The sequence below is a fragment of the Cynocephalus volans genome, chromosome 12 (assembly GCF_027409185.1).
Source record: "Cynocephalus volans isolate mCynVol1 chromosome 12, mCynVol1.pri, whole genome shotgun sequence".
Lineage (NCBI taxonomy): Eukaryota > Metazoa > Chordata > Mammalia > Dermoptera > Cynocephalidae > Cynocephalus > Cynocephalus volans.
Window position 1 is genome coordinate 61,806,680 of NC_084471.1, and position 15,902 is coordinate 61,822,581.

Here is a 15,902-nt window from a genome sequence, read left to right on the forward strand (position 1 = left end):
TGTAGTGGACAATTACTTCTTTGAGCTGATGAGCATGCATTCCTCTCTTCTTTAGATAACAGTACTCTGATGTTCTGTTGGGCATTTTCTTTCCTCCATTGGGTACAATGTGGTAAAATCATTAATTAAGAAACCTAGCTGATGCTAGCCATGGGGGGAGAGGGGTAGATATGACCAAAGTGGTCTGATCACATGCCCCTTCCTGGAACTTGACCCCTGAGCCCCCATCCAGTTAGCAGCAGCACTCTGACGAGCCCAAAGTAGAGTTCCTGCTCCATGGATTCCTAGAACAGCCTCAGTCCTTTTCCTGCTCTGAACCTAATTTTACAGTATTCCTGCTCCTCCACATCCTTCCAATAAATTCTCCTTTGACCTAGAGTCAGTTTCTGTTGCTTACATCCAAATAACCTTGGCTAATACCCTTCTCCACAGTGCCACCTCTTATGGACATTGCCTATGTGTTAAATAGCATCGTCCATACTACACCACGTCTTCATCTGTGGATGATTTACAGCATCTGTGAAAAGAAGATGAAAACTAAACTAAACATTTCCATCAGCTTTAGTATTCTGCCCAATTTAAGCTAAATGTCATGTGAAATTTACCAGCTGCTCCTGCAGCACTTTTCTTAAGTGGCACACTATTTTGTGTTTTGTGTCTATTTATTCAATGTACTATTTTCTGTTTTGTGGCTATTTAGCCATGTACCCACCACCTAATGATTCCTCTTGGAAAGGGACATCTCTCTTCTCGATTTACATTCTCATAAGAGCCATTCATATTTGAATGCTGAGCTTGTGGTTTATCTGTCCCTCACTCTAGAAAGAAAAGGGGTAGCATAAGGAAAGAAAGAAAAGTTTATAGCATATTCCATTGTAAGCAACAGAGTAAGTTTTAAAACCCTTACTTGGAACACCAAGAGATAAGGAGTGGAAAGTAAGAAAATCTTATTACTTCGTGTTTGTTTAATTTTCTTCAAACCACCTAAAATTATTAAGCATCTCCAGGCAGGCTGGATTTTATTTCTATCAAGATAACCATTACCAGTTTACAAAGCCCAAAACAAGCCTTTAACACAGCCTTCTAGTGATCTCCTTACCACTACTTACTTCTGAATTTGTATCTACTTCACCTTAAGTGCACCCTAAGTAAAATACAAATAACTGCCAGGTGTCATAGCCAGAGGCCAGGAAGTCCCTAAAATTGGTGGAAGTGAGAATTTAGCCAGCACTTTACACCTTTTGTGTGTGTGTCAGAATGTTTATATTCATTTAGTATTGTTTCCTCCATGTCAGAAAAGTGTCAAGGCCAGGAATTCATTTTATTAATTCAGTGTGATCTGTTTCTCATCTTTTCCCTCACACCTGAAACACCTGCTGTCAGTTTATATGTCTACAGCCACATATGGGAAACCCTTGCCATTTATAGGATGCAAGAAAGCAATATCCATGATCCTATAAAATAAGCCTTATTTTTTGCCATTTGAATATTTTTCTGCCTCACTCATGTAACTTTGGCAGAAATATAGCATAAGAGTATTGCAGTATAATAAGGCGATTAATAATACCAGGAGCCAACAAGAGATGGAATGTGATGCTGTGCTTCCTTCACCTCTAACACGTTAGACTTAATCTGCAGAATATGAACTATGGTTGTCTTTATCTTTATGCCACCAAAGAAACCCATAAAGATAAAGAATGACAGCATCTAAAAAAGAGTTAGCATTTCCAAACCTACCTGTCATTTCAAATGGCAGATGAAGCATGGAGTCAGACTAGAATGGAAGCCAGTTGACAGAAGAATGGAATTTGGAGGAAAATATGATTTCCCTCCTTTCCTAAAAAGAATGGTTTTAGCATCATATGGTTTTAGGTTCATTACAAAGGCAATTAGAACAATATGCCTTCACACATCGAAAAGGAGGAAGGAGGGAAAGGGGGAGTTAGGAGCAGAAAGAGACCAGAAAGGAAATGTGGGAAGATATATACAGACGTCCCCTGAAACAGTAGATGAAAACACTGGCTTCTGAGCCCAGATGACTCCTCAGCAGCCTGTGCTGTTGCTATGTGAACTGCTATGATTAGTGTGAATATTTACTTATGCCTCATTTTTTAATAGTCTTGGCTTATGACATTTTCCATTTTAAAGAACTGGAAGGAAGTCTGAGGTTGGAACACATCAAGAAACACAGCACATTGTGTATCCTTTACCATCATGTCATCAAAAATTGTAGAGACTAGTGGCTGCTCATTCTTTTATCCAAGACAGCAACTAGTTAAATCTACCCAAAAAAAAAGTCAGAATTTATATTTAACGGGAATTTGAGCTCTGTGGAGCAAGAGCTCTTTCCTTATTTTTTTTTTTTTTTAAGAAAACTAGAAAAAAGCACATGTGGAATAGCAGATACATTTTGGTGAGCATATGGTGGCTCAAAGAAAAGTAAGCATCTTTGCCCCAACTCACTCCTCTCTGCTGAGCACTGCCACCCCCACCCTACCCCCCACCTATATTCAGACGATGATCACCTCTCAACTTTCTTTTCCTTCTCTTTTCCAGTAGGCATAACATTTATTTTAAAAGTTATAGTCTAATTATTACAGCAAGGCTACCACAATATTCTATACCAGTAATGTGTACTATACTAAACAGAGCCAATATGTTCATATTTTATAGCTTGGCTTCTTTTAACTATTTAGTAACTAAACCTATTGTAAAAAATAGTCAATTTTAATAATCTTTGCATTTTCTATTCCCTTCTTTAATCAATTGTCACTTTATTCAACACCCTGATTACTCAACAAAATTGAAGTAATTTCTAGATGTATTTTTTTAACTTAGTAAGATACAAAATGTGTAAAACAACTCCCCAAGTTTAGAAATACATAAAAACATACTGACAAGACTGTGTGTAGCCCAGTGAAGACCCAGACTTTGGGACTGAACAGATCTAAGATCAAATTCAAATTTAAGCTCTACCATTTACTAAAACTATGTGACAAATTACTAACCTTCTCTAAGCCCTTCTTTTCTTGTAACTAAAATAGGTAGGATAATACTTAGATCATAAGGTTTTGTAAAGCTTAAGTGAGAAAATGGACTAACATGTTTAATATGTGCATGGTGCAGGGTCAGTGATCAGGAAAGGGCAATGTTACCCTATAATGGAAAGAGAATTTGAGTTGAACCCAGAATACCTAGTTCTGTTCCTGGCCCCACCACGGACTGAGAAGGCAGCCTTAGTTTTCTCATGTGCAAAGTGAAAAGGTGTGGGCACGTGATGTCTAAGGACCCTCCTGGGACAGACATTCTGTGGATCTTTGATAAATATTGATTATACTCTACCATATCATATTGTGCTGTCTCCTCCACCTGAGAACCCTTCCCTGGGCTCTTCACAGGGCCAGCTCCTCCATTGTTCGGGGGCCTCAGTTCAATGTCACCTCAAAGAGGCCTTCCTTGACTACTCTGTGTTAAATAGCAACCTCTGCTCCCTGCTCACCACCTCCTCACATCATCCTCTCACTCTTCTTCACATCACCTGGTTATTTCCTTCATAACACTCGTTTATCATCTGCCCTTCCCGTTAGCTTGTTAGCCACATGGCAGGAGATCTTGTCATCTTATTCACCATCTTATTGCCAATGCTAACAATAGTGCCTGGCACATAGCAATTGCTCAGTAAATATTTACTGAATGAATAAATATTACACCCAGTTATAAATCAAGGAGAAATGAGTGCACATGTCCACAAAACATTTCCACAAGAATGTTCTTAGCACCCTTTGTTTAGAATAGGCCAAAACCAGAAATGACCTAAATGTTCATCAACACGAGAATGAATAAGCAAACTACTTGGATTTTCAAACATTAGAGTAATATTTGATGTATTTTAAGCAGACAAAGAACTGGAGCATTTTAATTGAAATCCATTACTGAATTCCTAAACTTGTCACAATGTCAATTTGGATCATGGATCTATGAGCCTGATGAAGTCTTAGCAGCATTTGTCCAACTCTCTCATTGACACGAAGGATATGCCCAGAGTTACACAGATATTGGTAGAATAATGGCAATAACTCAGGCTTCCTGACTCCCAATTCAGTGCTCTTTCTACTGCATTCGTCCCTCTGCCTACTCCGTGAGACAATACGACTTAATGGAAAGAGCTCTGGAATTAAACCTTGGATCCTCTACTGACCGGCTGTGTGAACTTTATGTGACCTCAACCTCGCTTAGCCTATATGTCTCCCTTGGTGTTATGGAGATGTAATAGTTCCCACCTCAGAGATTTGCTATAAAGTTAAGTGAGGTAATATAAGAGTCAGTGGCACAGGATAGGCATGCCTTGTTTTATTGTGTTTTGCAGATATTGTGTCTGTTACTGATTGAAGGTTTGTGGCAACCTCACATCAAGCAAGTCTATTGCTGCCATTTTTCCAACAACATGTGCTCACTTCGTGTCTCTGTATTACATTTTGGTAATTCTCGCAGTATTTCAAACTTTATTACTATTATTTCATCTGTTATGGTGATTTGGGATTGGGAATCTTTGATGTTACTATTATATAATTGTTTGGGGGAGCCACAGACCACACCCAATAAGACATGAGCTTAATTGATGAACGTTGTATGTGTTCTGACTGCTCCACTGACCAAATGTTTGCTGATCTCTCTCCCTCTCCTGGGACCTCCCTATTCCCTGAGACACAACAATATTGAAGTTAGGCCCATTAATGCTCCTACAATGGCCTCTAAGTGTTCAACTGAAAGGAAGAGTCACACGTCTCACACTTTAAATCAAAAGTTGGAAATGATTAAGCTTAGTGAGGAAGGCATGTCAAAAGCCAAGACAGGCTGAAAGCTAGGCCTCTTGCACCAAAGAATTAGCCAAGTTCTGAATGCAAAGGAAAAGTTCCTGAAGGAAATCAAAAGTGCTACTTCAGTGAATACACCAATGATAAGAAAATGAAATAGCCTTATTGCTGATAAAGAAAGTTCTAGTGGTCTGGATAGAAGATCAAACCAGCCCCAACATTTTCTTAAACCAAAGCCTAATCCAGAGCAAAGCCCTAACTCTCTTCAATTCTGTGAAGGCTGAGAGAAGTGAGGAAGCTGAAGAAGAAAAGTTTGAAGCTGACAGAGGTTGGTTCGTGAAGGTTAAGAAAAGAAGTCGTCTCCATAACATACAAGATGAGGCAGCAAGTGCTGATGGAGAATCTGCAGCAAGTGATCCAGAAGATCAAGTTAAGATCAGTGATGAAGGTGGCTTCAATAAACAGATTTTCAGTGTAGACAAAACAGCCTTCTATTGGAAAAAGATGTGATCTAGCACTTTCATAGCTAGAGAGAAGTCAATGCCTGGCTTTAAATCTTCAAAGAACAGGCTGACTCTCTTGTTAGGGGCTAATGAAACTAATGCTTTATTTTGACTTTAATTTGAATAATAACTTTAATTTGAAGCTAATGCTCGTATACCAGTCCAAAAATCCTAGGGCCCTTAAGAACTATGCTAAATCTACTCTCTCTGTGCTCCATGAGTAGAACAACAAAGCCTAGATGACAGAACACCCGTTTACAGCATGGTTTGCTAAATATTTTCAAGCTCACTGTTGAGACCTACTGCTCAGAAAAAAAGATTCCTTTCAAAACATTACTGCTCATTGACAATGTACATAGCCACCCAAGAGCTCTGATGGACATCTACAAGGAGATTAATGCTGTTCTCACACCTGCTAACACAACATCCATTCTGCAGCCCATGGATCAAGGGGTCATTTTGATTTTCAAGCCTTATTATTTAAGAAATACGTTTTATAAGGCTATTGCTGCCATAGATAGTAATTCCTCTGATAGATCTGGACAAAGTAAATTGAAAACCTTCTGGAAAGGATTCACCATTCTAGATGCCATAAGGACATTCATGATTCATGAGACGAAGTCAAAACATCCACACTAACAGGAGTTTGGAAGAAGTTGATTTCAACTCTCTTTGATGACTTTGAAGGATTTAGAACTTCAGTGAAAGAAGTAACTGCAGGTGTCATGAAAACAGCAAGAGAGCTAGAATATGAAATGGAACCTGAAGATGTGGTTGAATTGCTGCAACCTCATGATTAAACTTTAACAGATGAGGAGTTGCTTCTTATGGATGAGTAACGAAAGTGAGATGGAATCCACTCCTGGTGAGGATGCTGTGAACATTGTTGAAATGACAACCAAGGATTTAGAATACTTTATAAACTTTGTTGATAGAGCATCAATAAAATTTGAAAGGATCGACTCCAATTTTGAAAGAAGTTCTACTGTGGGTAAAATGCTATCAAACATCATCACATGCTAAAAAGGAAGCATCACACAAACTTTGTTGTCATTCAGCAAACTTTGTTGTCTTATTTTAAGAAATTGCCACAGCCACCCCAGTCTTAAGCAACAACCACCCTGATTAGTCAGCAGCCATCAACACGGAGGCAAGGCCCTTCACCACAAAAAGATTATGACTCACTAAAAGCTCAGTTGATTGTTAGCATTTTTTAGCAATGAAGTATTTTTTAACTAAGGTATGTACTTCTTTTAGAGATAATGCTATTGCATACGAAATAGACTACAATATAGTGTGAACATAACTTTTATATGCGCTGGGAAATCAAAAAATTCATGTGACTGTCTTTATTTCAATATTCGCTTATTGTGGTGGTCTGGAATGCAACCCACAATATTTCAGAGATATGCCTATAATCACTCGATGAATAATAAAGTCATGATGGAAAGAAAGAGTGATATATTTTCTAGGATGAATTTCCACCTGGTATGAGATAAAATGGGAACTGAGCCACAGCCAATTCATGAAAGCCAGTAGTATCTTCAGAAGACCAGAAAATTCTATAACTTCTACTTGAAAGTTAAATGTATTTAAATATCAGTTTGCATTGGCCCTTTTCAAGGAAATTTCCCAGCTTCTTCTAAAAGCAAAAAGGCCTTTAGATAAGCCACTAAATATTGTATTTTATATTCTAACCAAAGGAGTTGGTTTATGTCTCTCACAGAGTCACATATTTGCATTTTTAAAGTCATACTAGATTACCTATAGTAACATGGCATCTTGAAAAGCTGTTGAAAGTTCTAGTACATTTATTTTCTGTACAAAGGTGAATGGTCTTATTTTAGACAGAACCATTGGAATTTTCATTTTATACTTTCATCAAGTTGTTTGGGCTTAAATATTTCAAAAACTGAAGGCTGTTTGGTTGAGTTATATATGTAGAATTAGAAAATGGGAAAACATTTAGAAACGGCCAGCCAAATATAACAGATAAATATAGTTGTAGTTGTCATCAAAAACTATAAGTGGAAGTCAACAGCAATGCCTCTCCCACAAAATGCAAGCAATCTTTTATAAAATCATCTACTCTGCAAATCATTCCATTTCTTTTTCTCTGCAAACTCTGGAGTTGTCTTTTGTTTTTACTGAACAAAATCTAAAGCTGATTGATACCCAGGCCATTCTTTGATGTTATAACATGAGAAATGGCATTGCCTTATTGCATGACCATTTCAAAGCCTATAACAGGGAATGGAAGGGGTGGTCTAAAATCCCTACACAGTCAAAAGGGCATCACCAGACATGTGTGGTTCTATGAATGAGCCACATTGGTACATTAAAAGCCAAGTGCTTTTCTTGTCAGAGAACTTGATGTTGGTGGAGGCTTTATATTTCCTCTGTTGTTTCTGAACAGAAATAGGAAATATACTATTTAGATTCTAAGGCAACTAAGGAGAGGCATTTTGTGGCAGATGGGATTTTTATGAGCTGTTTGTCACCATATACCAGTCTTGTTAAGAAGCAATCGTTTTCTGCTTCATTACACTAAGATAGCTCTGTTTAGGGTTCCACTCAGCTGTGAAATGATTTTAAAACTTCTATAAGGAATAGAGATGGGGTTTTTTTACATAATAAAAGATTGTTGACAAAAATGTACTAAAACACAAAAAAGTGGTCCAACGCACTATTTCTGTGTTGGGGAAATAGAGATATGCTGAATCTCCTACGTATGCTTAATCTGCTCTTTTATGCCAACAGATAAAACTACATAGTACTCATTTTCTTCACCTAAGAAAGATAAGAGTTCCTTTTATGTTCTTACATAGGCTTCATGGCATATATCACATAAATAGAAAGGGGTGAGGACTTGAGTGAGAAGCAATTTTAGTTTTAAAGTATGTAAAAGGAAAAACAAATTTAGTAAATGCAAAAAATTCACCACGTTTTTCAATGGCTTTACTTTCCTCAAAACTCATCTACTTTTAGGTTTCTTTCCATATTTGACAATATTTTTAAAGGATCAGCACTGGGGCCAGGGGAAGCTTAAACTTATTATTTTAAAGATTATACGTTTATCATGTCACATTTCCTGGCTAATCTCCCTACAATGTAATTCAGGGGAGTCAGAAGACCTTGGATCAAATTCTGACCCAGCCACTTACTTACGTGTCCTTAGGTACATTAATTAACCTTTCTGAGCCTCATTTTCTTCACCTATAAAAAGCTGATTAATAATACAAACCTTGCAATATCAGTTATCTATTGCCCCAATAATGCTACATAAATATGCACAAAACCTCAGTGGCAGACAGCAATTAACGTGTATTTAGTTCATGAGTCTGTGGGGTTCTGCTGCCTGAGTCTGAGCTGTCAGGCTTAGCAGCACACACTCGCGTGTCGGCAGTGTGTCTGGCCTGCCCAGGTCCGGGGCTTGGCTCTGGGAGAGCTTGGCTTGCTATTGGCTGATCTAAGGTGACCTCAGCTTCTACAACTGGGACAATTTTGCCCCGCTTCATGTGTCTCCCATCCTCTAACTGGCTAGCCTGAGCTCATTTTCATGACATGGCAACGATGCAAAGAGGGAACAAACACAGTCACACAACCCCTTGCTTGCATCATATTTGCTTGCATTCAGTTGGCCAGAGCAAGTCACATGACCCAAACAGAATCAATGGAAGGGTGCTACACAGTGACATGGCAAAGAGTGAAGAATTGTACCATTAATGCCATCAGTCTGCACACCTGTTGACAGTTGTAAAGACAGGCACTCAGTGTTAGTTTCCTTTTCTTCTACATGTGTCCCATCTCTTTAAGCCCCACTCAAGTAATCCCCTAAGATTTTTACTTGTCTATTCAAAAGGCCAAATGAAAATAAAAGTTATTATGTATAAGACTTGTAGTTTTCTCTCCTTTTCAGGGCATTCACCCTCAGGGAGACAAAGAAGTCATGTGACATCCCTTCATTAAACATTTTTTATAAAGATTGGGGACATGAAATATGATTTCAATACTGAAATGCATGTGAACATTGCGTTGTCTGCTTTGGGCTCCACTGGAAGGGAGTGGTGTGTAATGGGATGAGGGTACTTCACAGGGAAAGTTGGACAAGGTTGAGAGATGAAGCCCTGATTTTGAACCTGTTCTGTGAGGCAGATGTTCATTTTATATATGCTGCTTCTCAAACTTTCCCCCACAATTCAAGGCCTAAATACTAAAACGGGCTCTGAAATAAAGTCAGATATTAACAGAGGAAAAGCACTCCCATATCTCTCTTGCAAGCAAATGAAGTTTGTCTAAGCAGGAGCAGGATTCTGAAGAGGGCCTGTACAGACGAAAGTGGAGCATGCTTTTTGTCTCAGAAGGTAGGAGCAAGTTCACCAAAGGAGGCACTATGGATTCCCTCATCTTGGGTGCTGCTGTGGGAGCTTCCAGAGTCCACGAAGAAGCTGGAGAAGACCATCTCTACCCATCCCACCCTCCACACACACACTACTCGGGCAAGGCTGGGCCAGACCCATCCACCATGAGAGTGAAATGCTTTGACTGCAAATGCTTAGGTCCATGGACCAGAATAGCCCATAGAGGCAGAGGTGAGGAACACCACTCAGCACTTCTGGAGCTGGGACTCAGGCAGCTACTCCCTACTCATCTCACCCCTCTCCTAATCCTCTTGAAAGCCCTCTTTTATCACTAACATAGTTGTCAGTTCTGAGTGCTACTTCATAATGTACCCTGCTTGTTTCAAAAATGTAAATATTTTTCCTTTTCAATCTTTGAGAATAAAAGATGCAAGAGGAAGAAACACACAATAGCTCTGCCTATGCTTTCCCAAAACTAGAATAAAAGAAAAACATAAACTCCAAAAAAGCAGGAAGAAGAGATTAAAAGATAAAAGCATACACTGACGAATGAGAAAACTGGAGGACAAAATTTATATATGCACCTAAAAGCTACTCACGGAAAAGAAAGTAAAATAGAGAAATCTACACAACAATGGAGGAAATACTGTCTACTGTCTATACTTATGAACTGCGCTCATCATGCGTACATATCAAAGCTCCAGACACTTGAAGAAACTGGCAGCACAAAAAAGAACCATGACTCAGGAAATAGAAGAGCTTTATTACTATTATTAATTATTATTATTATTCTAATCAGTATCTTCAGAGAAATTAGTTTTCTCAACAGCTTATCAAGAAAACACAACAATTAGGAACAAGAAAAGTTCTTAGAGATAAAGAAATGCTAGCCAAAAGAAAAAAATTCAATTTGTATATATAGCATGGTCTGATTTGTTAGTAACATAGATATGTTTGCATATGGAGAGATCTGAAGCTTATAACCCAGACTGTTGACAGAAAGTCACCTCTGAGAACTGGAATAGGATTGGTGGATTGAGCAGTGGGTAAAGGGGCACTTTCACTACTTAGTATAGTGCTGAAGAAACATAGAGCCTGGGCTGGCCGGTTAGTTCAGTTGCTAGAGCACAGCCTTATAACACCAAGGTCATGGATTCAGATCCCCATACCAGCCAGCCACCAAAAACAAAAATAAAAAAATATAGAGTCTGCAACAAAACTGTCACTGTCCACATCCCAGAACTTTGAGCAAGTTACTTAATTTCTCTGTGCCTCTATTTCTTCATTCATAAATATGAAACTATTCATACAACCTAGTTCATAGGACTGTGCTGAGGCTTTGATAAGTTAATTAAAGCTCTCAACAAAACTTACTACATAAATGTTAGCCATAATTTTACATATACATGTATTGATGTGTGTATATATACATAATTATTTTAATGAAAATGTACACATATATACAGTAGATTGAATTTTGGGTCCCAATTCTTCACCCCTCCCTATTCTGCACCTTTTGCTATGTGATTGTGTTGCTACTCTCACTTTTGCTATTTCTTATCCCTTGATTCTTGGCTCAGCTGTGTGACTCACTTTGGCCAATGGGACCTTAACAGATGTGAGGCAGGCAGAGGCTTGAAATGTGCTTGTGTGGTTGCTTTTGCTCTCTCACGCTTCTGCCACAGCCGTTAGAAGAGCTGCCTTTGTGGACTGAAGGTTTATGTCCACCCAAAAATTATACGTTGAAGCCCGAACCCTCAATGTGATGATATTTATAGATAGGACTTTTGAGAGGTAATTAAAGTTAGATGAGATCATGAGGGTAAGGAACTGGTCTGATGAGATTAGTGCCCTAATAAGAAGAGTCACCAGAGAGCTTGCTCGCTCACTTGCTCAATCGCTCTCTCTCCCCAACTCAAGTCACACACTAAGGAAAGGCCATGAGAGCATACAGTAAAACGGAGGCCATCTGCAAGCCAGGAACAGGACCCTCACCAGAACCCAACCATGCTGGAACCCTGATCTCAGACTTCCAGCTTCCAGAACTATGAGAAAATAAATTCCTGTTAAGCCACCCAGTCTATGGTATTTTGTTATGGCAGCCAGAGCTGGTGAATACACTGCACTTTCAGCGTAGACACCAAAATGAATATACATGGCCACACCTGAGCCCAACCTTCAGAGAGGAGCCAAGCCCAGCTGGACCTGCAGTGTGGAGCAGAGCTCCAGTCATGCCAAGTCAAACCGACCAATACACAGTCAACCTGCAGTTCCACAAACACTAAAATAAATGTGCATTATCATATCTCATTGAGTTGGGGTAGTTCGTTATGCAGTATTTTTTTGATTATAGCTAACTGATACAATATATTTTTGTATACTTTTAAAAATTAGAGGTTGGAAGTATGTATACCAAAATGCTCACCTTTATTTGGCAGAATTACAGTTTTTCCTTTGTTTTTTGAACTCATGTTTCCAAAGTTAAAATTATAAGGAAATATTATTTCACAAGTAAAATATAAAAAAAAGTTTAAGTCCTTAGGGAGCTAAAGATGTGAGGAGAGAAGGCAATAAAAACATATTTATACAATCCTGAGCTCCTAAATTCATCATAAAGCAATAAGTCTTTTTTAAAAACAAGAAGTATAGCTCTTGAACAGATTAATTTGTACAGACATTTATATGCCCTTAGATGTATTTATTTCCTTCCACTTTATCTTTCTACAGGGCATCTCTACTACAGAGTAGACTAAGGTAGAGATCATTATTTTTACCCCTTTTTACTAAAAGAATTAAGGAAGAATTTAAAATCAAGAGTAAATAATATTTCCTTCTTGGGTGTCAGAGAGAGAGAAAAAAAGCTAGCTGACAGAATCCCAACTCCCAGCTTCCGGCTCTGGTATGACAACCGAAATCATACCTGCACAGAAGCTGCAGGTCCTGAAACTTGCTTATGCTGCTCACCAAATGGGGATGGCAGGATCATCTGCAGATGCCTTTTACTCGGATCATCGTCACACCGAAGCAAGTTCACACCAAGTTCATATGTGCAACTAGAGATTCTGCTCACTCTAAGCAAGATGTTCCTGAAAGCTTTAGGTAGTTGCAATTACGTAAATCGACCACGCTTGAAATATGCTAGGGGAATTTGGATTTTAAATAATCCTGTGGTGAATCTTTTTATAAAGCAAATTATTAACTCTTAATATACTCATTTTGTAAAACCAGATTTTGATATGTGACACGTTTCAAGTGGGATAAATCTATAATTCTGCTTCACAAGGTGTGTTCCCTAGGAACTTTCTGAGATTGCAAGGCTCAACGCTCATGACTCCATGGGATATGCGTCCTCATGCCTCTGATTAAGCAAGTGCAGTTCTATGTGCCTAACTAAGGGCACAGACGGTGGCCTGGTGTTTCCCTCCTTCGATCCCACTTCTCCTAGGCGCTCTCAAGTGCTCGCAGAAAACTGCATGAACATTCCTGTTTTTTTGGGCTTCTCACACCTGAAACCAAATCCCATTACAGGGAATTAACCTCACTCTCTCACTCGTTCAGGCTTCTCTCTTTCTTTAAACTGGTTTCTTTACTACTCTTAAGTTTCTATTTTCAATTAATAAAGAAAAACAAGCCCCTTACCAAAGCCAAATCTCCTTTTATTTAAAACAATAAGCAAAACAAAACAAAAAAACCTGTATCTACTCTACTGGGCACAAAGCACATATTTTGTAATCCCTGTCAGTTTGAAGATTAGGTGCCTAGCTGAGTTCCTTAAATATAGTGTGTATATATATATACACAATATCCTAAAAATTAGCATACCATAAAATTCACTTAACTCAAAAGCCCTAGTCAATGTAATCCAATGTTTTAATTCACTGAAACAAAATAATAATAATAATAATAATTCACTGAAACAAACACATTTTGAAATTTAATCTGAGTTCGATAGCCTGTAAGGGAGAAAATGTCAGTAAAGAAAAGGAGACCAAGGTGTTAATGGAGAAAAGCAGACAAGGACAAAGCTCACATTTTATAAAGGCAGAATATAGCTCTTTGAAAGTCTAGAATCCCCTTCTGTTGTGTCTAGTACCTTAGGACCACCATTTCAGACATCTATGGCCATCTATAAAATACTGCTATGAGGAAAAAAATGTCATTGGGCCCCCTTGTATTTATTATAAGTATTGTGGTTTTTTAAAAGTGAAATTAACCATAGCTACTTTGTACATGAGAAAAAGTTTAACTCAGAATCAAATTGGCTTATAACCTTTATCTGGTACCATAAGGCACATGATGCCTTTGTGTGCTGACCTTGATTTTAAGTGTTGCCTTTAAAAAATTCATTATGGGAAGGAAGGGACCAGAAGGAATTCCTTCCAGTGTATTAATAGCTCTCACCAAGACAATTAGGTCATGGCCAAATCAAGTCAGAAGCACATCAATATCTAGAATATATTGAATTTTTAAAAGGGGTTTTCAGTAACACATTTTGTAGAACATCCTCAAATGAGAGTCATGTCTTACCCTGAGAGACTGGGCTCTTTTGGACTTTGCAGAGAGTCAGGAGGCCAGAGATGTGTTCTATCCTCATGTATCTCTGCTGAGCACTTCAGATGGGGAATGGCGTGGCCATGGGTGTTTTAGGAAGTAATTCAAATAGCAAGGTAGAGATAATAATGTTCTGAACTAGGGCAGTGTCCATGGGAATGGCAAAGAGAGAATGAGTCAAGAAATCTTGGAGAGGCAAAATAAATGTGGTTTCTTGACCAACTGCATGCAGGAAGTAAGGCAAACGGCAACAAAATTTCTAGGTTGCGTTAAGAAAAGGAAAGATAGGATCATGAACTTTAAGACAGAGAACAAAGGAGAAAAAAGATCAGACTTGAGGAAGAAAAGTAATTCCGTGCTGGACATTTTGAATTTGAAAGACTTTTAGGACATACAGCAAATAATTGGAAATTCAGATCAAGAGAGAGAAATAAGTTCTGAAGAACAAGACCTGGGAGCCATATATATATATGGCACCACAGAGTTCAATCCGGAGAAGCAGAGATATTTTCCCTGAGGGAAAGATCAGGCAAGAGAACATGGAACAGAAGTTTGCTGGCCAGCTGCAAAAAAAAAAAAAAAAAAGAACAGAAGTTTGGAAATACCTAAATGTGATGAGCAGGCAGAAGTTAAGCCATTTCTTCATTCATCTATTCATTCACTCAACGAACAGTCTGAATCAATCTCTCCCTTCTACTTTATAGAGAGAATTATGGGAGGCTGGGGGGTGGCCACGACGTTCTGCATCCTGCCATAGGAATGGTGCAGGATGAGGAAGAGAAGCAACAGCGAACATCTGGATGACCTAAGTGAGTGGAGCATATGTTGTGGGGACTACGTCAGAAGTCTCTGCTCAGGGTTGATGGGAAACAACTTCCAGCACAAGGGGACAGGAAGGGGTGAGGTCGGCACACAGCCCACCGTTCCTCACCACCGGTAATCTACCACCACTCCTTCTCCCCGCTTCTCTCACTCCAGGCTCTTCTTCCAAAGGCCAGTGAGGTTGATGTTTCGTGTGTACTTGGCTAGGCCAAAGATCCCTGATGTTTGGTCAAACATGTCTGGATGTTGCTGTGGAAGTATTTTTTAGATGAGATTAACACTTAAATTAGTAGACTTTGACTAAAGCAGATTGCCCTCCAAAACACAGGTGGGCCTCATCTAATCAGTGAAAGGTCCTGTGAAAAAGACTGACCTCCCCCAGAGGAGAGGGAATTCTGCCAGCAGGCTGCCTTCACTTTTGAACCTCAAAATGTGCTCCTCCCTGGTTCTACAGCTTGCCAGCCTACCATGAGTATTGTGGATTTCTCAGCCTCCACAATTACGTGAGCCAGTTCCTTAAAATAAATATGTATATATCTAGCTATACATATATATGTTTGTATCTATCTGTACATATATATGTACACACAAGGACATACACACATATATGAGGGTACTTCAGAAAAGTTCACGGAAAGATTAATATATATATGAATATATATGAATATGAATGTGTGTGTGTATACTGGTTGTGTTTTTCAGGAGAACCCTATTACTACAGCCAGAAGAGCTTAGATCAAAATATCAGGCATCTTTTAGGTAGAGTAGAATATGCATCTGTTTAGGAACCATGTGACTCCATATGGGATAGTAAAGTCATTACAAGTAAAAGACCAAGGCTGTAAATGTAC